This window comes from Anopheles coluzzii, chromosome 2 (genome assembly GCF_943734685.1).
Source record: "Anopheles coluzzii chromosome 2, AcolN3, whole genome shotgun sequence".
NCBI lineage: Eukaryota > Metazoa > Arthropoda > Insecta > Diptera > Culicidae > Anopheles > Anopheles coluzzii.
In genome coordinates, this window is record NC_064670.1 from 104,058,425 (window position 1) to 104,083,109 (window position 24,685).

Here is a 24,685-nt window from a genome sequence, read left to right on the forward strand (position 1 = left end):
GAGAATATGTGGCACATAATTTAAATACTATTTAGACGGTATAATTCCTGCTAGGTCCTACCCGTCGCTAAGAGAGTCGGTAGAGGAACAATTTTGTTAAGCTATTTGCATGCATTTAGGCGCTTTGTTCGTTGGACGTGTCGGCATAGAACACGATACGCCTTGATGTATGCAATAAAATGTGGAAGAATGACATTAAAGCTGCTTTGGTCGGGAATTCGGGTTTCGAGAGTCATCAAACTCTTGATGTGGTTTAAGACACACAAATGTCATTACACAGCATGTTTGTGTGTTAAGATTACTATTTCAAATAAGGTGGCATAAATGCAATATCGGTAATGCGTTTAAAGCTCACTTTTTCAACCATGTTACCAGCAAAAACACGGTGTAATCACGCTTCTCATGACCCAGTCCCGAGCAAAATGGCCTAATTAGGGATGCAGACGTTTCGACTATTTGCGATCTCACCCCCCCCCCCCCCCCCTCTCAGTTTACGACTGTGGCTCCCTGCGTTCGAAAGCTGCAGCTACACATATATTTTATTGATCAAGAGGTAGTAAATCTTTGCATTAAACCCCGAACGACTGGTGCTGTGGTCGTGAAAACGCGCGCAACCAGCGCACGGTTTACGTAAATATGCAGCACCGAAACGCTAAAGCTTAATGAAGCAAATTAACGACTTGTCTTGTAGCGGAGCACGGGAGCGGGATTAATAGCGACGCGCAGTGGCACAATCCCGATTTAACACAAAACCACCCGGGTGTTCAGTGGTGTATTTTTTTGGCAAGTTTTTGCAACAAATCACAACCATTCTTGATTGGAAACATAAATGGAAATGGCTAAAAAACGGACAGTCGTTTTGCTTATTCCATCCCTAATCAGGAAGTCTATTTTACTGCATATTTACTGTTGTGATTCCACCGGACAGCAATAGGGCTCTCCCCTTTACCTTCGGGCGGGTTAATGCTAAACCCTCAACATAAATATATACACTATAAACATTCGCATCAAACGCTTTGTACCCCCTTTGTTCCCCCCAAGCTCGCAAATGCGGCAACAGCTGTTTCACTTACACTTTCTTTCACCCGTCACTCACCCGGCGAGCGATAAAAATAGCCAGCACGGTCACTCACGAGGCAAGAGTGCGCTCGTGCACGTGCTCCACCGCTCAGTAGGCGAGTAGGCGTTACGGTATAGCGTTACGCGTAACGTCACTCACGCGCGAAAGGATGCTCGCTTCGGTTCGGAACGCCGAGCTTCGAGGAGGCTGCTTCGCGTCGGACGCGTTCAGTTTCTCGGTGAACCTCCGCACGTGTGGACGTGATCGCGCGACTCCTCGCGCTGAGGATCCTTTTCCCGGTTAACGTTAAGAAGAAGGATAACAAAAAAAAAAAAATCCCACCTCCCCGGAGGTTGCCGGTATCTCGCCCCGGTTCGGTTTGCGGAGAAGGTTTGTTACGCGTGTTACGTGCGGTGTAAGCGGATGCTCTTTTACCTTCATCTGCCGCTCAAAGAAATCCCTTTCCACCCTTTCGTTTACGTATAGTTTTGTGGCAAAATGCTTACAATTTCACCGCGAGGACTGTGTATAAAAAAGGAGCGAAAGATGAGCAAATTTGCTTGCCCTAACAATCGAAACCGCAAATTCTGTGAAGGGTGTAACATTCGCCTTTAACATCGAACCCGCATCTCGGTCGCACCACCGGAGAGGAAGTGTAAGTTCGGAAGCTCGATCAATCGCGTGTAAGTGTGTGTAAGTGGTGTTGATTTAAACGTGATTACCGGTGACAGTTTGCAGCCCGCGGCCTGCGACCGGCCCGCTTCTCCCGTTCCGTGCGCTCACAGCTTCAATGTAAAGCCCTTACAAGCCCAAGGACGAGCAAATCAATCGATCCGCCAAGTTCCAGCGCTGAGTGCCCGGGCAGTAGTAGTACGGGGAGGTGTTTGCCAGGGCGGTCGGTGCCGGGCCCACGATTATATGGTACGACGACCGGCAGCAGAGAAAGTGTTGAATGTGCACATTGTACAATGGCGAGGACAAATGAAGTTCGAAACGCATCCAAGTGTGCGCTTTTCTGGATGCCTTCGTGTGTGTGTGTGTGTGTGTCTGTATATGGGTGTGTGTTGATGATGTCCTCTTGATTTGTTGAATATCCTGGTAGCGGAGCGGCACTGCAAACAAGCAAAAAATAGTTCTACGAGCTTGTGTTACAGCCCTGTGACCGCTCCGCTCTATTGTTTGAGGATGAATATAAATGTATGTGTGTGTGTGTGTGCACGCGCATGTAATAAGCGTGTAGTTGTGTGAACGTGTGCGTCTGTGTGTTCGCTGACGACTTACGACCTTTTACGATCGGATGGTTTTGTGAAGATTAGATTTTTCCTTCCCTTTGCGGCTCCAGCGCTTACAACGCTGCCATTGAAAATCGTTTTTCCATTGTGTACCGAGTCTTATTACACCATAAAAAAGGTGGGTTGGCTGGTTGCGAGAGTGGGAGGGGCCCACCAAGCCAGTGGAGGAGTAATATTTCCTCTTCTCCTTCTTTTGTGTCTGCGTGTGTAGAGGTGTGTGTGTGTGTGTGGGAGTGTGTTAGTAGCAGCCGGGTAGGATTTGATTTTATTTCCAGTGTTTTCGGTGCTCCCGTCGATGCCCGTCGTGGGAGGACCCATGCCGACAGGGACAAGGACGAGTGGAGGCGCCCAGTGTGTTGCGGTGCATTGCAAATTGAATCATCTATCAGCCCATCATTCGTGTGAAGGTTTTATTTTTCCTTTTTACTTTGGGGTTTTCTTTGCTGTGCCCCGTGCCAAGCATGGGCGAACGGTCTTAAGGCCCACGTGCCTGCTGGGTTTGAGATATCGGGCGACTAGCTGGAGGATATTGGAATATAATTTAATTTTGATCCCTTTTGGAGGAACAAATAGGTAGTGCTGGAGGGGCGGGCATACAACTTTTCCATTTAATCGGTTTAGTGATTGGTATTAAAATTTGGTTTTTGGTTACTTTTTGGTCAAAAATAAAAAAAAAAATGCTAAAACTATTAAAAAAACAAATAAATAAGCAAATTATGCAAACAATTTGAACTCATAAAATAAATGAAATGTCATATTACACTGATCAGAAGTTGAGAGCAAAGTAACGGGTGTGCAGTAAACACTCATATGCCCATTCCTATCTTTTCAATTAAGGTGACACACGGAGGAATGTGCTGGAATCGTTAAACGAAGTAAAAACAAAACCTTTCCCCCTTGGAACCCGAACCTTTTGCCGTGACAGTGGGAAAAGCGTGTAGTTTACTAAGTAATAAAAACAACAACACACAACGAGAGCCCCACGGAGTGCTTATGTATGTGTGCCTGTGTGTGTGTGTGTGTGTTTGTGATGGTTAATCAAACAAGTGACATGTAAAAGCTGTTAACGTCGTGCACCGCGACGCCCGTCCGTGTTTATCGAAACCGCTGGCCGCTGCCCGCAGACCCCAGAAGTCCCATCCCCGGATGCGTGATGTAAGTGAAGCTAAACGAAAGAACCCACAGCGTGGGAGGGGGGGCGGGGGCGGGCGAACAATCATCCTACTGAGGATGGTGCTGCGATAAGCGAAGAGCGTGCTTATTTTTATATTTCACCGTTTCATGGCTCTCTTCTTGTCGCCCTTTTTTTAAACTTACCTTCCTGTCCTTACCTACACGATTCGCAGCGCTGTAACGTGCTGTTGGGAATGAGCACGAGAGGTAGGTGTGTGTGTGTGGCTTTATGTGAGCAGAGTACCAAAAAATGAAAACTCCCCACTGCCATCCAAAAGGTCCCTTGCAGCTCGAAAAGCAAAATAAGCTTTGTGGAGGATTTTGTATGTGTGTGTGGTTGTTTCCGTTGTTTTGAGCTGCCCAAGAGATCGTTAAATATTTACATGCCAAACCGCCAACCCGGTTCCCGGTTGGGTGGGAATCGTACACAAAACGCACCTGAGCATAGAAGTAAATAGAAGAACCGGGCTATCAGGTTGACCAGCCCGGTTTGGGGCTAGCCATTGGGAACGGTCGTCCTTGCAAGTGGTCATAAATTTGCGCTAAGGATTATGCCCCCCAAAATGGTAGCGGAGCCACACTCAGCGACAAAGAGCGAGTACAAAAAAAAAACGGCTCCAAATGAATGCTCTCAATTTTTGCAAAACCAAATCCTACCCATTTCCACGACCCAAAGCACCATTGGCAAATCCCAATATGCTCGTATTATTTTTGCTAAATATTTCACTTAAATAATTTGGCCAGCTTGTGCGCTTTGGGGGATTCCGCGCTGGGGAATGGATCGTTGCTAGCAACATCGAGGCAATTATTTTCACACCTCACGCCTTGGTTTGGAGGCGCAATCTATTCCCCGGACTGTTTTGGGGGCACTTTTGCAACCATAGAAAGCGCAACAAATCGCAATTAAATGGTACACTTGAAATTTATTATCTCATATACCGGTTTTTCCCTCTCTCTCACTCTTTTTACTTCCATTGTGCCGTTTATGGCAAACTTGGTTCGTAAGTGTGCATGCTACATAAACACAGTCATTTGATTTTTCTTTACGAGTTTTGGTGTGAGAGATGGAGAGTGCTTAGTACACGCCTTGGTCCACTGTGTGTGTGTTGTTTGCTCATTAAGCGGCACGCATCATAAATCGGAAAAATATTGTTGACACTAAACGGTACCACACCTGACACCCGTGACTGCTGGATAGGTGTGACGATTTTACGATTATTTGCTCTCTGCCCGATAAGCCCCCGTGAAAAGTTATAGAGTTATAAAAACCAACCGAATCGAACGCTTAGCGTGGCTTTGGGGGAAGGGATTGACGTTCATTTTGCACTTCCAATACATGATTGGAAGGGTGCGCTTTGGCTTGTAAAGTGCGTGATGCTATAAAAAAGGATTATAAAATGATTACACACCATTCAGGTTCAACTGCTGTCCTAGCCATAAATCAAGCACAGTGAAATACATTTAAATTGCAAATGCAGAACCGGTCCAAACGCGTGCTTCGGTGTGTATGTGAGTGTGTGTGCACATTTCAAATGCTCCAGCGCCTGAGGGCAATGATTGATGAATAAAACACAAAACTGATACTCTAGTCTTCCCTGTTTGGCTGCAAAGTTGGCGAGCGAAAGCACAAGAGCCATAAACAAGTGTTGCAAACCGAGCACAGCAACAAAGCCTTGCAAACAGTTGCAGCACTCAAAAGGGGGCTGGCAAACTTTTGTCCCCCAAGTGGCTTTACCCTTTTTGTTTTGCAGCACTCGATGGTGTTGCATTGTTTCTGGCTGTTTGGCTGTTTTGGGCAGAGTTGTGCTGGTGTTGCTGCCGTTGCTGTCGTTGCTGTCGTTGCTGCCAGTTGTTCATTTCCTACCGCAGCGGCTCACTGTTCTGGCGGTGACTTGTAAGTTCCCACAACCGCAGGGAAAAGTTTTCGCCCCGTTGGAGGGGAAAATATTCATTCCAATTTTGCATTGTACCATCCCGCAACAGAACGCCCTTTTTAGGAAAAGACGATAAAGTTTTGCCCGCTTTGTCTGCGTGCGACGTCTGTATTTGAGAGGTTTGTAGCGGATGTTACCGTATTTGGACCGCCTTGTATTCGCCGGGTGAGTCGCTAATCTGTGCGGCACTGCCGTGGCTAGTGCTGGTCTGAAAAAGATCATCCCGGCTCCGTTCCCGCTCCATCGATAGTTGTGTTGTGATAACGCGCGCTCTGCACGAACATGCTGGTTCCAATTCCCGAAACTTTCCACGTCGCGCAGTTCGAAAATCGATCCCAGCTCGATACAGCGCTCATAATGGAGGGCGCTTCGTTGCGGGAACGTACACCGAACTTTAGGAGACGCTTTCGGGGGGCGTACAATCCCCCGAAGCAATCAGTGCCTTGACAGAATGTACAGCAAGGGAGTGTACCTAGGAGTGCACAAGTGCAGCGCAGCTTTGCTGGATAAGCTGATTTGCCTTTCAGCACACTATCAGCACGATCCGATTGTCGGTTGCTGGAGGGGGAAGGATGCAATTCTGCTTGCCAAATCCCAATTGGTATTGCAATTGTAATTTCAAACGTAAATCTATCTTACAGCTACTACAGGTCCCTCGAGATGGAACGTTGTCGCAGCGTTTGTCAAAGCAGGTTGAGTGATTTTGAGGATGAGACTGTTTACCCGATTTGTCTGGATCTCGAGGATGTCTGCTCTTATCGGATTTTGCAGTGCCTGGTGGCTATGGCTTGGTGATTGCATGTCGATTTACATGGTTCACACTTTGTGTCTTATGTTTGACACCTTATAAATTTACTCCGTACTTGCAGCTTGACTAGAGCGATTAGTTTCGTTCCTGAAGGGCAGAGGCTGAACATTGTAGTGGTGTTGATTGGGTGGCTCATAACGCTTACTAGGCGAATGGTTGTTTAGATTTCTGTGAGAGAGAAGTGAATTTCACAGTAGATGTTGAATCTTTAAGGTTTGTTTTCACATTTCAAACTAGCGCCTGAATGTATGCTATGTTTTGTCAGCTTTAATCTTGAGCGCTTTGAGCTTAAATAATTACTGAAAACGTTTTTGAAATTGGTTCCATTAATCATAAATTATGCTGCCTGATTGATCGATCAGCAGATCAGCTACCGATATTGAAATTCAATAAATTCTTGGAAGCCCTTTTTGGATGCTCCATCCAACACAGCCAGCTAATTTATATCGCACCCAAAGGGTAGCTTGCAATAAACAAAAAAGCTTCATGATTATAAACTACTGCATTTGCATTTCCACCTCCAAATACTGCCAGCCCTCCATTAGCGAAGCTGGCAGCACCGATCGGCATTAACCCGGCTCGGCATATTCATAAGTCACACACATTAATAAACATGGCTAATTTAGTGAGCGGAATGATTTGCTATCGCTGCTCACCTGCTTCCCCGCCTGCCCTCACACACAACCCCAAGCGTCGTGTAAATCGACCATAAGTCAATGTTATCGCCATCAGCACATCGTAGCCCTGATTTCCCGCGGGAAATTCAACGCCAGCGGGAGTATGATGTATGACAAACGAAACAAAACCCAAAAAAAGAAGAAAAAACACAACTTTCCCTTCATTGAGCGCGCACACACGCTCCTGGGACTGCCACTCAAAAGCAGCTAGAGCGGGAAGCGGGAAGTGAGCTACCGCTAACGGAGCGCTCAATCAACGAAGCGTGACCGTTCCGGCAAAGTGCCACCAAACAACATAGTCGAAAGTCACGCAAAATTCAAATTTGCGCTCATGCTGAAAGTTTTCGGCAAACATGTAACGCAGCGAACGTAACGCGGCAGCTTAGCGAGGGGAATGCAGGGAAGTCTGATGCCCTGTAGTAAGTGTCAGGGATCAGAATGCCGTTATTTGAATGGAAATGGCGTCATATGCATTAGCACTGACAAAATGCTTTTAGTTTAGGGTACTGGTAGTGCAAGGAGACGGATAAGCTGGAAGCTGGGAATGGTTTTGTTCTAAGCAGGACGGGCAATAAAGTACTAGCAGCAAAGTATGCTGATTAGTTGCCATCGCTCGTGCGAACGAGACATGTTTCAAAGTGATTTTAAAGCATTAGATGTCTGTTTGAAGACAGCCAACACTTATGGATGTCAGTTGAAATGTGTTGTTGCATATTTATTGAAGATTTGGGGTTCCACAAATGTCAAACAGATTTAGACATAAGAACGAAACACTATGTGGTATGTTTTGAGGTAGTCACGGTTTGTTCGATTTTGGGATGATTGCCATGTTTCGAAACGGACTTTCGACACTTGATCGTCCAGGCGATCATAGAAACCTTTAGGAGGTTTCCCTTACTGGAAACGTTGAAGTTTAGAGGCCTTACCTTGGACAGGGGGACATAACTAAACTCTTTAAATGAGAAGTCGATAGATGTAGGATGGGCATAGTCCTATCCTGACAGTCCGAACGAATCTGACCTGCCATGATCGGAGTTGATTTTATTTATACTCAAATGAAGTTAAAGGTTTCGCACCTTTGGTTCCGGGTTGTATGTTGGAAAGTTATTGTTTTCACTCAGCTAGTTACGTTTGTCTTTTGTTGACAAGAACGATGGTTCTTGTTACTAGGTTCCTGTTTTGGGTTTAACTCATATACTGTTTCTGCTTTGGGTTATAATGCAAAAATGATCCTGCTTATGATGTACGTTTCGTTTGGTCCTGAAAAGTGTGTCACAATTGTGTTTATATGAACGGTGTGGCCTGAGCTCTTCCGGGTGTGTATGTGTTGCGATGGTGTGATTTGGCTTTCGAATGTGTCTATAGCTGATAGTGTGTATTATAATAAGTTCTGTATAGCAGATATGCTACAACTACATGAATATAACTTGCGGACATTACATTACCTAGATTCTGCAGTGTACACGCCTTCAAGTGCACTGCCCCCTCACACAGAACACTCTTATCAACTATCATTGAAATACATTTATATCTCTAGCAACCCCATTCACGGCCCAGGATTAGGAGAAAAGATAAACCAGAGCCCTCGCGCCATCATACGCGCGTTTTACGATCGAGCTCCATTGTAGTGCCAGGCATTACAATTTCAAAAACGCAAAACTACATCACACACACACACACACGGTGGTCGTAAAACGCTCTGACCCCGTTTATCAGTACCGGTGTAAGATCGCACTTACAGCATCAAAAGCCTTGCTCATAAAACGTGGCCCCACACTAGAGCTAGCGGGAGCAACAGCAAGATAATACATTTTTCATTAAAACCCACCGCTTGTGAGCGCCTGTGATCCGGTTTGTGACCGCAATCCTTGCCCGAAGACCTGGACCAACTTTAATGACTTTCATTTCATCCGCGCCAGTGAAGATTACGATGATGAGATCGTGCAGCCAGGAGGTAGCGCAAGCCCCGGGAAAGGGCTTCCATGTCAAGTTGGGTGGGTAAAAAGCTTCCCAACTTTCCCAAAGCGTACGTAGCTCTCCCCGAGTAGACGGGATGCCATTAAAATGCCAATGCTTGACAATTCTGGATATCTGTGTGTGTGTGTTTTTTTTTTCCCTGTGTTCAGACGACGCTCTCCACCTATCTTCCGAGAGCATACATCAGCAACATCGAGCTGCTTGTGTCCGCGGATGAGCGAACGTTTTGCCAAACCGACCTTACGATACACCTGGGACCTGATGGGTTCTGATGGCCGGGCCGGACGCACCGCATGGTCGTGTGTTAGTGGCCCTGCCACTCATCACAAAGCTCCCCCCCCCCCGTGTTGCGCGGGCGGGCGACTGCTTTATCACAACTTTTAAGTGGCCAGTTATGACGAGCGGTCGTAACTTTAATTTAGTTTAACGATTTCATAATTTTGTCGCATAGGTCGTTGCCTTGGCGCCCCGGCGTTTTCGCATCCGAGGACGTCCTCGCGAAACCGTTGCCCCCAGTCACGGACGCAGCTTATCCTTACGCTCAGCGCAACTCAAGTATGCAATTTATTAGTTTTGCCGTGCAAGGCGACCACATCTTCCGATGGTCGTGATTTGTGCGATTTCTTGCACGGCTCACGGGGCGAGTGGACGAGTGGACGGTGTGCTCAACTTGACCTGTGCTGAAGCGAAGGTTTTCTCCTCCCCGTCCGCCGGCCCTGTTCGGCACAAGTGGGCATAGAGGTGCTCGAAATATGTGTCCTCCCACGGCTTACGGCAAGGACGATGGCAACGTCTTGTGCTGTACGGCTGTATGGCTTATCTTGCGAAAGCGATGCGACGACCAGCATTGACAGGAGGATCACCGTGATCCGCAACTTCTCGAACCGAGTGGCTTCCAATGGCTCGGTCGGTCGTACGCCGTGCGTCGTGCGGACGTGCACTTTGGTGACCCAAGTTTAGCGCAAAACCCTTGCGAAACGGGCACATCTTGACACAAAAGTTTTACACATCCTGATGGAACGCAGGGGTTTTGGGCCAACCGCGAACTGTCGGATAGGGAAGCACGAGATAGGAATTCACCAGGACCCCCGCTTCCCCCGCACCATCTTCATTACAGTAGAATGACAAAGTTAGGCCGGGCCTAACCGGCTACACTTTCGCCGATGTAACCGGCCGGCCGGGTCCAACTCTTTGGCCAACATCCTTCACATCGTGTTAGTTTCCCCGGGCGCTTCCATTTCCTGTTTCCCCTTTCCACTCGCCCGGGGTGACAGGAGTTTTTGCCAGAGATGTCGCAAGGGACAAGGGACGGAAGCGGAAGCGTGCTGACGTGCTGATAGAGAATCTGCGCGGGCAAAACATATTTGCCGTACCGTGTAGTGGTGGCAGCGAGTGGCAAAAACTCGCTTACCATGTGAGTCACGTTGCGTCCGTTGCGTTGTGGTTGGTACAAACACGCGCGCACCCACACCAAACACACGCGTGGTTGGTTTGGGGGATCCCCTCTCCCCCCCTGCTTGTAGGCACACAAAGTTTCCTCATTGTGTATCTAGTCGAGCGAGCGTGTAGATGGAACGAGAAAGAGGTAGAGCGTGGTTGTGTGTGTGTGAGAGAGAGAGAGAGAAGGAGCGGGTTCGAGAGAAAGTTTTCGTGCACAGTGCTTGACATTCGTGTCAACGCGTTACGGCTGATCACTTTTGGGATGGCTCACCATAATCTGTTTGAATTTTAATGAAATGAGTACTGCGTGTGTGTGTGTGTGTTGCGTGCGGATGCTGCGGCACGCCGGGTGTGAAGGTTGATCGGTTCTGGGGCTTGGCTCTAGCCGAAGCACAAAAGGACAAGGAGAAGGAGTTTGGTGCATGATGTTTTCTGGCGCAAATCGGATAAATTATGAACCCCGGCCGACCGGTCGCTGGGACGTGGGGACGCTTTGTGGAGTAAGTGTCTAGCGATACGATGCGTGTATTCGCTTATTGGATTAAAAACCACACCGGAGAAATTGATTCACTGCTTGGGAAGCTTCCTTGAATCGTGTGTGCGTGTGTGTGTGTGTTTGTGAGGGTGTTTTTGCAATGTTTACAATCGGCTGTCCTGTTGGCATGGTGATGGTGGTTTATGCTTTTTCTCAGTAAATAAGCCACTTTACTCTAGACGGATGGTAGAAGTAATTACCAGGAGCTTATCTAATGCTTCCTTGAACACCGCTTCGAATTATCTTTGAAGAATATAATGCCGATATTTTTGGGAAGTCTATTTTTAGCTTTGGTTGGAAGGGTACGATATAACTATCTAAAGTAGGGCTTATCGTTTTTTTTTTCGTTGCCATGGAGGAAACCTTTGACAGTCACCCAGCTTAAGAGGACTCATCAGATAGGCATTCTTGTAGTATTTATTATTTAATAAATGTAGAAAAATTCTATGAGCAAGAGACAACCCTATAATGATTGAATATTGGGTTGATTTATCAATACATCTACTGTTAAAAAAATTATAAAGTTCAAGAATCCACACAAAGAGTCGATGCTTTGGGCCGTGATGCTCTACTTGGAAGCTCGCTTTAATTACCAGTCTTCAAGTTTCGCAAAATTACGCTACGGATAAAACCATAGCACTAGCATCGTATTGTGCTTCCCTTCTACAAGGCAACAAAGTCGATAGAAGGAAACAATTACCAAACAATACGTGGAATTGGAAACAAAAGCTTCAAAAGTTCATGGAAATTAATACCTCCTCTCAATGGCTTCTGGGGCAAACATTGCTCAACTTTGAAATACCTTGTCTTACTTCATTTTCCTCCTTGTATGCCGCATTTGTTCTCAGAAGATTGCGTACACTATAGCTCAGAAAAGTTGTTTGCGAACTGATAATTTCGTGAAAAACCAGCTCTGACACAAAACCATTCGGGGAGTTTCATACTAAAATCCTGCCCGAAACATGCATATCAATGTGAAACTTCAAACGGCAAAGTGCATCTTCCAACGTGTTTGCTCATCCATTTATGACGTGCGTGCTCTCACATACCGGGAATCAAGAATGTTTTGTTTTGCGGGTAAGGGCTCTACATTGCGTTACGACAAAACAAGGGCAAATTTATTCCAGCCGGAAGCAAAACAATGCACCGACAACAGCAAAATATCTACGAACAGTTCGCCGAATGTTACCGCATCTCGCAAATCGGAACGCAGGAAGTGAAGTTTCACTATGCGCTATAAAGTATCGAATTGATGCACAGGAAATGAAGGAACGCGTGCAGCATTTGCTACCCTGGGAATGGAAGCACTCCGCGCCAAAGACGCTCGGAAAAGATTCCCTTTGCCTAGTGCCGTATAAATAAAGCAAGTTTATGCTCGCCTTCATCCGGTGTACCGATGTAAAAGGCTCGTTTGCTCGCTCGCGTGAGCGTACCTTAAGAAACCAAGCAGGCGAAATCAAACGCCAAACCGGCGGAGCCGGCGGTGAAGGCAATAAACTCTGTTAAGAAGCTGGTTTCCGGCAACTACTCCGGAGCTACTCAGCGGAATTGCCTACATAAGTAATGAGGCTCCATTCGTGGTGGACAGTTATAAACCGAGGTACAATAATAAGCAGCGCTCCTAGCAGTAGCTGTAGCTTGTCTTGTCTAAGCACATCATCTTGACGGTTGGCGATAGTGTAGTGAACCCTTTCAAGCTTGTTCAACAACACGCTGATGGGATAATGCGCTTAAAATGCGATTTATTTCACCAGCTGTGTTTGTGGAGGAAGGAAAAATACTGACGCTGCAAGCGAAGGTGGTTGGAGGCAGCTTTAAAGCACTCTGTCAAAGGTTGTGAGCAGGGTCTGGGTTCGGATAACTGTCACGCCGTTCGACAGTTCGAAAGTGAATGAAAGTGAGCTTTTGAAATGGGAGAAAACGACTGTTGAGATCGAGTAGGTATGGACAGTATTGGCACTATTTATAGACGGTAACTAACGTGATGGACGACAGGGAGGATAGTATGGATTGGAAGAGGATGAAAACGGAGGATGAAATTTCATTTTCAGGACTCTTGTAAGATATGGATCATGGAACGGTTTGTTTGAGCAGTGCTACTCAAAAATGTTAAAATCTGCGCGCATTTCTAAAAAAAAGAAAGGTATTACATGCACTGCTTATAGCACTGCTTAACCCTCCGAGCGGATGGAGCACCACTCGGGAAGAAATTGTTTGCTTTTGCATTATTCGTTTGAGCTTTTTCCGTCTCAAGAGCTAATCCAACAAAGGACAGCAGAAAGATGGCCCTGCTTTGCGTTGGCATCCGACGGTAGATGTTTGTTTCCATCTTGTGATCCTTTTTTGCTGTATTTCTCCATAGTTCCACAGTAGTATGCAGCCATGCATGTTCTAGGAATGTGTGCGGCGGTTTTTTCTTCCTTCCCCTCGTAAGATAAGGACACAATATGTTTAACAATTTCTCCACAACAACAGCATTTGAAGTAACGGCCAAACTGGGCTGCGTCTTTGTTATTGTAACCACTTGACGCAAACATCTGCATCTGTGGTGGAATGACACAGCGCATTGCGTTCAGTTTCGTGAAAAGGGGTCCAAAAAAGTTAAAGGGACGTACAACATCGCTCTAGCGTTTCTTAGTTCACCTCGGGCACGTCTTGAGCAGCAGCAGCAACCATCAAACAACTATTCACGGCTGTTGCTTTCGTCAAGGGCGCATCAGGTAGATTAGATTCCAACCATGTGATCTGGAGCACGGGTGACACAACCATGCATTCTTCGGTTCGGGTTCGGGAGTTTCGGGATGCGCGCGGGCTAGTGCGAAGGTGTACAATGTCATGAAGGAAAGGATAGAACAAAATATGCTTACATACGTCGGAAAAATGAATTTTCCTGAGTATCGTGGTTCACTCGTGGTTCTTGAAATCTTGAAAAAGTTGCTGCCTTTTTATGTGTATCAAGTCTTGAACATTTCTTGGAACCGCTTGAAGAAACAATGCCATAATTCTAAGCTAGAGCATTGATTAGTTTGCCGACGCAATCGGGCGAAGTGATTCTTTTCAATAATAACAAACACTTATAAAGCTCCAAATTCTATGGTACATAATAAAAAGATACATATAATAATATATAATGCATTTTGAATGACCATACAATAGCTGAACATCGGTTTCTATACAATTATAGCATGCTAAATATTATTCCAACTTTTCATGTTACTTACTTACTACTTTTACAAACTATTTCTTTGACCTTCAGCAAAATTTCCACCAATATTTAGCAATCATATTCTCAAAGAATAGCTACGGCTCGCACAGAAAGAGTGCTCCGCAGCAGCAGCAATTCCCCACAGAAATCATCGCGCACGGAAAGACGCAACCGGCGGCACACGCTGTGCGAATGATCTTGCGAATATGATAATAAAGTCAATTTGCTTGGCCATTTATTCTTGCTTCCGATGGTACTGCCGGCAGCAGGAAGACAAAATTGCAACTGCACACCGTACCGCACCGTATCATGCGCTGTCAACAGCTGTCTCCCGGGCCCGCCCAGCCCTGTCATCCCGGGCGTGATGCGATGCGGTGCACAATTTCCACCGTGTTTCGAGCAAACTAAAGGGGGAAACAGCCCCGGGTTGCCATCGGTACCATGCCATCGGTAAGCGCTTTACCATACTGCGCACCTTCACCGCTCAGGCCCGTTGTGTATGCAATCCGCAGAGCGTGTAAGATGCATTCTATATTTATTTTGCTCACTGGTTCGGGCTGCCTGCCTGCCTGCCCGGGCTCCGGTGGGGGTTTCTATTCACATCAAATCACTGTTCGAATATCAGTGGCACTATAGGAGAGAGAGAGAATGTTTTCCATATGCAGCAGCAGCAGCAGCAGAACGGTAGCCCATCGTTAGCAGCCATTTTTCCTGTTACAGTACGGCACCAAAGCTCGATGGAGACGCCCGGTAGCTCAGCCTGCTGGTAGGCTTTTGTGAAAACTATTGCCCCTTCCCATCAAAGCAGGCCGTCCCAGGGGTGTATTGTATTGTAGCGAATGAATGGTGGTGGTGGTGATGGTAGTGGTAGTAGAAGCACACACACATTGACTCGCAGCCTCTGTTTCGTCCGTTTCATCGCTGATAAGCAACACAATGGAGACATTTGCCTCTTCGCTTCATGCTTTATTTGATTTGCGTCTGATGCAATGTATATGAATGAGCAGCAACGAGCAGAAGAAAAAAGCCTGTCACGTTTCTTTTTCTTTCAGTTTTGGTGTGGTGTACTCATCTTATTCCAGTGTAGTGGCATTACCGTTTAGCGTTGAATTGTGCCCGCACCATAATGCACGCGGTGGTGTGTACGAGCACAACGGTGTGCACGACGGTGCACCATTTTCGTCCTCACCATTTTAAGGCACGTGTACGGTACGTACGAACGTTTCAATTTTCACTTGCCCTAGCAACGACAAATACTGGCACGTGCACACTGTGGTGTTTTCGTTTTTTTTGCTTCCTCCCACGTCAAACAAACATTAAAATGCTATTCTGAATCTAGATTACTAAAATAAAACCGGCAAAAAAAAAACCAAAAAAAAAAGGAGACCGGCAAATATTCGCATGTCTCGGATGTCCTCTGTCTGCTCACCTTTAGTTGGTTGGCCACCACGCTGAACGCGCACCCGTGATGTGAGATGTATCCGGTTTAATGTCTTCCTTTGCACACTGATTTGCGCGAGCTTTTGAGCAAAAATGTGCTACCAAAAAAAATTGGGAATACTTCGCTGAAAAATCATTTTATCTGTTTGCTCTTTTATTTTGAAAGTCGTTTTTTTTTTTGGTTCGCCAACAGCCCAGCACTGTCTCACGCAGCACTGGATTGCTGTGCGCGTTACCATAGTCACACAGGACACAGACACACACACGGTTACCTACAGCCCAGAGGCACATTGGGACAGTTTTGGACGAACGTTTCGCTATGTGTCTCGTGTGTCACCGGTAAACGAGCGTTTTACACAGCTTTGCATTTCAGTCCATTTTGTGTGCGGAGGCAGAACGCTCGGCCAAAGCTCTCGCCGCTCGAAATAAAGGATTTTGAGAAATTGAAACAAAATCCTACACGTTTGGGGTGGCATTTTTCACTCGCTTTTTATATTTGCACACATACAGGAACAGACGTCCAATGAAATCGATCCAACTACCAACGCTTTCTGCATAGTGCGATTTTAGCTGCAAGTAAAAACTGTAGCACCAGGAAGCTTCCGTTCGGTGGAGCATTTTTTTTTGTTATCCCCAGCTAGAAATTTCCATTTTTGCTCAATTTACACTCGAAATTCATTTGCCAACTGGTGCATAAGCGAAGCCACCCCGTCCGAGCCCAACATACTGGCATGTGCTGACACATGCTGTTGCGAGCTGCCCCATTACTGCTTGCCCGCATGCTTTTGTGGTGTGTGTAATTGAATTTTCCTACTGCTGCTGCCTTCAAACTGCACTTGCCCCCTTGCTTTGCTGCTGGTTAGTTTGCGATTACAGCGATACGATCCATCTTACCGTGGGGCGAATGGGGCTGCGAAATAATTCTTGCTTTACGGCCCAGCACAGGCAATTAAAAGTTCAAACAAAGCGCCCTGCCTACGGGCAATTCTCGACAGTAAGCTCCACCATGCTGCGAATGGTTGGCGGGAGGTGGTTTTGTGAGTGTAATAGTAATAGAGTATTATTACCTTGTATGTTTGTCATTCGTGTTTGCTGCACCTGCTTACCTTTCTCTCTCTCTCTCTCTGTCTGTCTCTCTACTTCCCAAGTGGGTGGTGCCGTAAAATCAGACTGGGTTGCATTTTATCCATCCAGTGGAGACGGTAGCGGCACATTGGACTGTCTCGGATACATTGTTCTACCCATTTTGGCTTGCAATCTACCCCTGCACATGCAATCATAATCATGGGCCAATGCATAATGAAATGCATACTGCACTGCAGTCAGGATAACAATGGCAATATTGCACTTTGCAACGGTAGACCTACACACACACACACATATACGGCAGCACTTTTGGCATTGTTTCTCAATAATCGAAGCATCATGATCTTGCCCGGGCGAGGCAGCGGGCTCTATCTAAAGTGGTGCAATTTTATCCTGCATGTCTTTCCTTCCTTTCTATACTTCTCTTTTTGCCTCCCGAAATCTCATATCAATGAAAAATACCCATTTGTGCTTCAAATTGTCAATACACACATATTCTCATACAGATAGTGCCACCACTTTGGAGCAGCAGCAGCAGCAGCAGCAGCAGCAGAAACGATTGCATATTGATTTACTTCACTCTCTCCTGCCAGGCAACCGACCGTGTCTTGCAGTTACGCTTCTTCCAGTTCCGGAAGCGGGTTTTGCGTTTCGTACTACACACACACACACACACACACACACACACACACACACACACACACACACGAACAAACGTTTACTTCCGCGTCGTCTGAGCATGTTTGGACGGGATGCAAGCAATGTATGATGATCGCTTGTAAGTTTCCCAGCGATTGAGCTGGTTGGTCGGGTGCAGCTGCAATGAGGTTGACAATTTCAAATCCCCCCCCCCCCCCCCGTGTCCCTCCAAAAAAGGGACAAAATGGTACGACAAAAGGCCTGCAGTCATGACGTTGCTGGGGAAGCATGTTTGTGTCAGTGAAAGGGGCATCTTGTTTTCTATGAATGTGTAATTTTTCGTTGCTTTATTGGGTATATGGGTTGCGCAAATGTGTTTTGAAATCGTTCAAGTAATCGAAGTAAGCAAGTCAGCTGTGATCATGCTGAAGAACAGGTTTCAGCTGAGCTTGGTGGTCCAAAAACGTATGTTGCTGTGAAACTTTATTACAAAAAAAAAATGTTGCTCATCTTCTATTTTCCATTTAATAATAATTATGATTTATTGCTTTCACAACTACATCAACCACTCATTTGTCGCTTTAAAAAGACTCTGAAACGTGAAGACGATCCCATCGGTGCCTTCACGGGAGATGCAAACGTTTCTAACAAAAACAGACAAAACCAACGTCGTTCTTTTTGCCACACTATGAATTAGGCATGTGTAAAATGAACGAGAATCGCACCGTTCGAACAGTTCGGTAAAGTGCACGAACGAACGAGGTTCTTAGCAAAAAGAACGACCAGGACTTTTGGAAGAAACTGACTACACCGAACGCGTTCGAACGTTCCGTTCAGTGTTCGACGGCTCACATAAATGTAATGGCTGATATTATTGAATCCGTTCGTAGCGGGAACGTACGGCGCTCGCATAAAATTCTAGGGATGGCAACACATTTCTTGAGCCCGGTCCTACAACGCCGCGGTGAATAACTGTAGCAACCATCTAGTAAGTTAGGAAAATGAGTGTCAGGACGTGCGCCGCCGCTACGAACGGATTCAATAATACCAGCCAATGTAATGAAACGTGCAAAATCATATTGGATGGTATTATTGAATCCGTTCGTAGCGGCGGCGTACGTCCCGACACTCATTTTCCTAACGTACTAGATGGTTGCTACAGTTATTCACCGCGGCGTTGTAGGAGCGGGCTCAAGAAATGTGTTGCCATCCCTAGAATTTCATGTGAGCGCCGTACGTTCCCGCTACGAACGGATTCAATAATACCAGCCATTGCTTTCTCGCTCTTTCTCGCACCGTGCGAACGGGTCGTCAGAGATCAAAATGTACCCTGTTGGTGTTGAAATCGTACCCATACAACTCAATTCCTCGAACGCCGTCGAATTTGTCCAGCAGTGTTCGATACGTGTGCTGTTGGTGTGGAAATCGTATCTATACGACTGAATTCATCGAACGCGTTCGAACTGGCTCATTTGTGTTCGATCTGTGTTCTGTTGGTATGGACATTATACCTATACAATTCAATAGATCGAGCCCGTTCAAACGGATTTGTCATTGTTCGCGAATAAACTGAACTGAATTGATTGCGCTCATCATGTTGATCCATATTTAAGTAGTTTTTTTTTAAAATAGAATCCTTAAGTGTGTATAAGGCATGGGGTACAATATATGCAGGAGACATTTTTGCTCGTATTAGTTTTTTACATGCTAGTTTTTGGTCGGTTTTGCGATGGATTGTGTTGACCAGATCAGTCGAGTGTTTAATGTTTTTAAATTATTGGTTTCAACCGCAGAATGAGTACTTCTTTGGCTACAGTATGCGTCTATGGTGGGTAAATGAAAAAGACAACGAGCGTTTTTTGTGAATAAAAACCCCATGAAACAAAGAACGAAAGAATCGTCGTTCGCGTTCGGTTCTTTTTGGTGAGCGAACTAGTTCGTTCGCGTTCGGTGAAAAGAATCGTTTTGCCCATGCCTACTATGAATCATACGTTTGATTAATCACCAAAACTTCCTGCTGGTGCAGTATTTTAAGTGTAAATATGCACCACACCACGATGATAGACAGCTAAAAGCAAAAATCGGGGCACGCAACCGCGCCAGAACAGTTGCAGGATGCAGCACTTCAAAAATGCACCACAGAGACCTGTCGGATACAGTGCGTTTGAGAAATGTTTAAGCTGTTTGCTTTTCATCACCATCATCATCATCATCAGTTTTATCTACGGAAAAGAAGCACAATGGAGCTTTTATTTTCAAGTTTTTAGATGGATAAAGTTCCCTCACATCCTGAAGCCAAAGTCATGCAGTGTGTATGTGTGCTTTCAAGAATGAAACGCAATTTATCACTTTCTTTGCACAATAAGGTGCTCGGTGATGCATTGGAACGTACCTACGCCCCAATGTATTGCATTCCTACCTTGGGAATGCATAGGAAAAACGTCTTTCTATCATCCATTGTACAGCAGAGTAGAAACACTGGCTGAAAGTTTCCATTTTTACCCTTTGTCGAATGGTTTAAGATGAATATTCTGCTCCTTTTAGTAGCTTTGGTATTTAACTGTGTGCCTCATCATGCCTGCATAGCGTGAATGTTTCGAAACAAATTGTGAGCGGTAGTTAGTCAACCAAACGACCGTTTGATCGATGCATACACTCCGTCGGTATGGAGAGCATTCCGGGTGCCATGGCGTGTTAATTAATTTTTCATTGAAATGTCAGCTAATTGATGGATGCGCATTAACATTGATGAAATAAGCACCTGTTTGCCTGCTGCACCCCCGGTGAACATTCAATTTGCGTTGCGCTAATTGTTTTAAAGTGTTTGACACTCGCCAGGCAATGATGTGGTGATGTGCGAAGACAGCTCGGTTTTGTACTAAAAATATTTAATTAACATTATTCATTGAAGGTTTCGGGTGATGTGTGGAAACGTAAATAACTTTAAATGTTTTACTAACAGTAAGAGTACTCCCTACCTTTAGTGGTATAAAACCTTGTGAGTGATAGATTTATTAAACGAACCCTACTTTGCTGCCAATTGCTGGCTTGAGCGGCTTTATTAAACGTCATGCCGATAAATCAGCAGTAAATTACGATCATGGATCAAGAGCTTGGTCACAAAACGCATTCACCGAGACGATTGTAAATGTGCTCAGAAAATCAAATCCCTTTTTACGGGTTTGCATTGCACGCTCACTTCACTCACCCGGTACACTAGCATCACTTCACATTCCGGGCAGCCAGGTCTAGGTATAAAGCATCTTGTTTATGCCGAAGCGGAAATGAATCCGTTTCTGAACGTTTTGGAACAGACACTGAATTTCGCTAGAAGAAATTGAAGTCACGAACAAAAAAGCAAGTACACCAACTAGGCTACCCCTTTTCGGGCAGGATCAGGCACGCATATTTGAAACGGCCTCCCGGTACGCTGACGGCACGCTTTGAATGATCCGTTCGACAGTTCGCCTGGATCGTTTGGTTTCGTTTTGGTGAGCCCTTTTGCCATACGTGTTACGTGCAGCCTTTAGACAGTGATGGCGGTAAGACGTTCTACTGCTCTGGACGTACTATTTGTACGCTTTTCACTCTGGTGCTGCTGTTCAAGTATTCGCAGCAAACACACCCCCTACAGAAGCATCCTTACTAGTCCTTCCCCGTGCGGAGTTGGTGAGTGAGCGACTTCCGGGAGTTCGAAATTCCGTCTGGTTCGATGTCAATGATGAAGTACCCGTGTGTGGATGTGGTACGGTACGGTTCCGGTACGGTGAAGTGTGTATCTACGTAAGTTCCGCGCTCTACCGACCCCAAAACGCTGTGGCAGGCACTTGGAGCATGGGTAGCCAACGGGCTACACGTTGTGATTTTATGTAAGCTGGTGGAAGAATCGTAATATTGATTTAGAGCTTCATCGGTACACGCCGTTCGGAAATGGCGCAGCGTGCTCTCTATTTCGGATGCCCCTTGTAAACGCGTTTGGTAGTGATTCTTTTTTTTTCGCATTCTGCTTGCGTGCAGCGTAGCGTACGTTCGTACGTGGAAAATGGCGCCAATCGCTTGGAGGGGGAATTTGGAATTTCATTCCATCATAATGGCTGCAATTGGAAAACAATCGTCATTACGGGATTGTGTTAGCTCATTTAAATAGCTTATAGCGCAACTTAAGCTAAACGGTTTTTGGTAGAGCTTTTGAACATTTAAAGAAACTTATATTTGAAGATTTATGTATTGTTGTTTGATGGATATTGAGTATGAAGTTCAATTTATTCAATCAAATTTTGTTATTCTAAAGGCCGGGCTACATTGATCGTACTCGCAAGCGTAATTTTGATTTTCACTAGCGCATCTGGCGGCGACTGGTGGAAGCTATTTTTGGTCATCCAGGGAATGGTTATGCCGGATCTCAAAATTAAGTAGTTTTTCCATCGTTTTCCATTGCAAAAATGGATGCAATGCGTGCAAAACATGTGTATCTACGTTTTACAGAACTTTTCTCCTCCGAATTAAGCTAAAAATATGGAAAAATAACGTATGTTCTGGAGCAGCTCCAAATTGTTTGGCAAAATGCTTCGGTCAGCCACCGCCAGATGCGCTAGTGAAAATCAAAATTACGCTTGCGAGTACGATCAATGTAGCCCGGCCTTAATACTGAAACATTGTCATACAATTTAATTCTAGTTTGTTAAGAGCCTAAGCTTTCATATAATTTTAATGGATTTTTTATATAAAGAACATCTAATATGTTGCAAATTTAATTATAATTATTTGCTTAGATGAAAGTCACCTTTAGAGTGACTAAGCAAGCATCTGCATGATTCAAACATTCTATGAGCCACGCGTGTAGCGATTCTGAGCAATTAAATAAAAATATATTTTTGTTTCAACAGAAATCAGCCTATCCTTTTTTCCATAAACATACAAATACCTAAAACATGAATAAAAAATAAATTTCACTCATCCTTTAATACTTAAGCTACTTACAACGTGAAGGATAATTTATTTATAACTTGCTACTGACATTACCATAAACAGACAACGGCATAACCAAGCGAGTTTTCCGACAGACAGAAACTTCAAATTCATTCGAAAAGCGACACCGACCGCCCAAGTTAGTGGCCGACCATAAACAAGAAAGTATCGACAAGCGCTTTAGCGCGTCTGGTCATAAACCCGATCACCACTCCCACCCGTTCACCCACGCGCACATCAGCCATGTACACATTGTTACACTTTTGCAAACATATTGAAGATTTATGAAGCTTCAGCCCGGCTGGCTCTGTCTGCCAGTGCCTCCCAGACCCCAGTGCTCCCAGACACAGTATCGATTCACCGCGCCCCTGGTGTGGTCATTATACTTGCGAAACGAGTTTGCACTTCCTCGAAGGAAAGGAAGATGCTTCGCTCATACCGTAGCATATGCCACGGCAACTCATTCCCATAAAAGGCAACGCTCTCGGTTTGGTTCGTTAACCGGAGGGCTAGAGGGAGAGAAAAAACAACATTGGGCTGGCTTCCAAAAAAACAAAGCACACCAAAAGAGAGTACACAGGTTGTGGGAACTGTAAAACCAGACACGATTTTTTGTTGTTGAAATTTAGGCTATCTTTTTCCCCTTTTTCATGGGTGTGTTCCATTGGGCTTGGGTGCAAATTTTAAAGCAGCTTGTGTAGTGCGTGGAACGTACCACCAGCCAGTGGCTTTACGAGACAAACCATCGTCATAAAGCAATTTTTGCAGCGACGAGCGAACGAGTGGAGGCCGAATAAATTAGATAAGGTGGCTTTACATGCTTGCTGCTGCCGATTTTAAAGTGAGCCGGGGACTGCTCACCAGTGCTCCAGTGAAAGGAGTGGAATGGTAAAAGGGTAATAAATTGAATTCGATGTAAAATGTCACTGTAATGAGGTGCTTGCCTTATGCTACAAAGCTATTATGCCAGCAAACGCACTTGTTTGCAACGGCAGCAAGCAATTCCTCTCAAGTGCTGGAGTGTATCTTAAACGTCGCATTAAAGCCTACTGAAAGGCTTCAAGCGTGGAGGCAAATGGGAAACTTTCTACTCTGCCCAAGAAAACCACCAAGTGCTACACACACACACACACACACACACACACACACACACACACACACACACACACACACACACACACACACACACACTCAAACAACTCCATTCAAGTTCAACTTTCGCACCGGCACCTAACGTCGGGCGTGAGGCAACAACACTTCTCCGGTTTCCGCTGGTTGTGCTGAGAGTTGTGATGTATGTGTATGTGTGTGTGTGTGTGCATGTGTACGTGTTTGAGAGTGTTTGTGGCCGGCATAGTTCAGTGGCCGCACGGTGTGTGAGGTGCGATGTGGTTGATCCATGCCCCATGGACACTTTTGCCCGCACGGCCATAGGTCATCCTCCGGTGCCGATCGGTTGGCTGGTTAATGCACAGTAGCGGTGGAGTTGGTTGAAGTGACGCATTCTTTAACGTACGTTTAAGTTGATGTTGTTTGGATAAGCATTGCATTGGTGACATTTCTTGCTGGAAGTCTCGTTTGGACTGTTTGAGCGGTGTTTTATGGTATTTTGCTTGGATTTATTTCGATTTGTTTGGATTTATGCATTGCATATGAGCTTTTAGGCCATTTTATACAGTCAAAATTTCAACAACTCTTACAGTATTTTTCAGGAGTTCTGTTGGTGATAGTGGTGTGACAGTTCCTTGATTTTTTCTGACGAGCAGTGAACTTTATATGATGGTAATTAGACTCAAAACCACGCTTTTCGGACAGGTACTGTTGGAATTCTTATTGGATTTGCCAAAAAGGGTGTTATAAATTCCAACTCCTATCACATTAAAGAGTCAATCAAATGTCCTACAGCTACAAAAATCCCTGAAAACCCCTGTACTTAATAAAGGGTTATACTTCCATGGACATAGCTACTGAAAGCTTCACTCGCTATTCTGTGGATATGGAATCGAAAATTCCCAAAAACATGAGCTGCTTTTAACATTTTTCGCGCAAATCTTACCCAATTATCCAAACAGTTACGCAAAATATCATTCACATTCCCTTTTCGGGAGAAATAATCTTAAAACTCTTTCATCCGTTTCATCTGCCACCAGTTGAAGACGGCACAACTGAAACCCACACACATACACACACAAACGCGCATCAGTACTGCAAATCGGTTTCGATCGAAATTCGATGTGAACGCATAAAAGGGAAGAAAGAAAAAAATATCCAAAAACGTTGCTGGCACGAAATGCTTTTAAGTGAATTAAAAATCACTTTCTGCCCGAATGCGGACCGCTTGCGTCCTCCGCTGCAAGGGGAAATAAAAATCGGATGCTTTTCGCATTTTCCACCAAAAGGATTCGGTTTGCTTTTGCCAATCGGAGAAGGGTTTTTTGTGTGTGTGTGTGT

General features: G+C 45.3%; 1 protein-coding gene across 1 annotated transcript in view; it reads left to right on the plus strand.

Moving 5' to 3' along the window:
* Positions 1–3,352: 3,352 nt before the first annotated feature.
* LOC120950230 (uncharacterized) overlaps positions 3,353–24,685 on the plus strand; it is a 107,612-nt gene continuing 86,279 nt past the window's right edge. The window contains exon 1 of the mRNA XM_049605494.1: positions 3,353–3,507. The gene's annotated coding sequence lies outside the window, so the exon portion shown is untranslated. The remainder of the gene's footprint in view (positions 3,508–24,685) is intronic.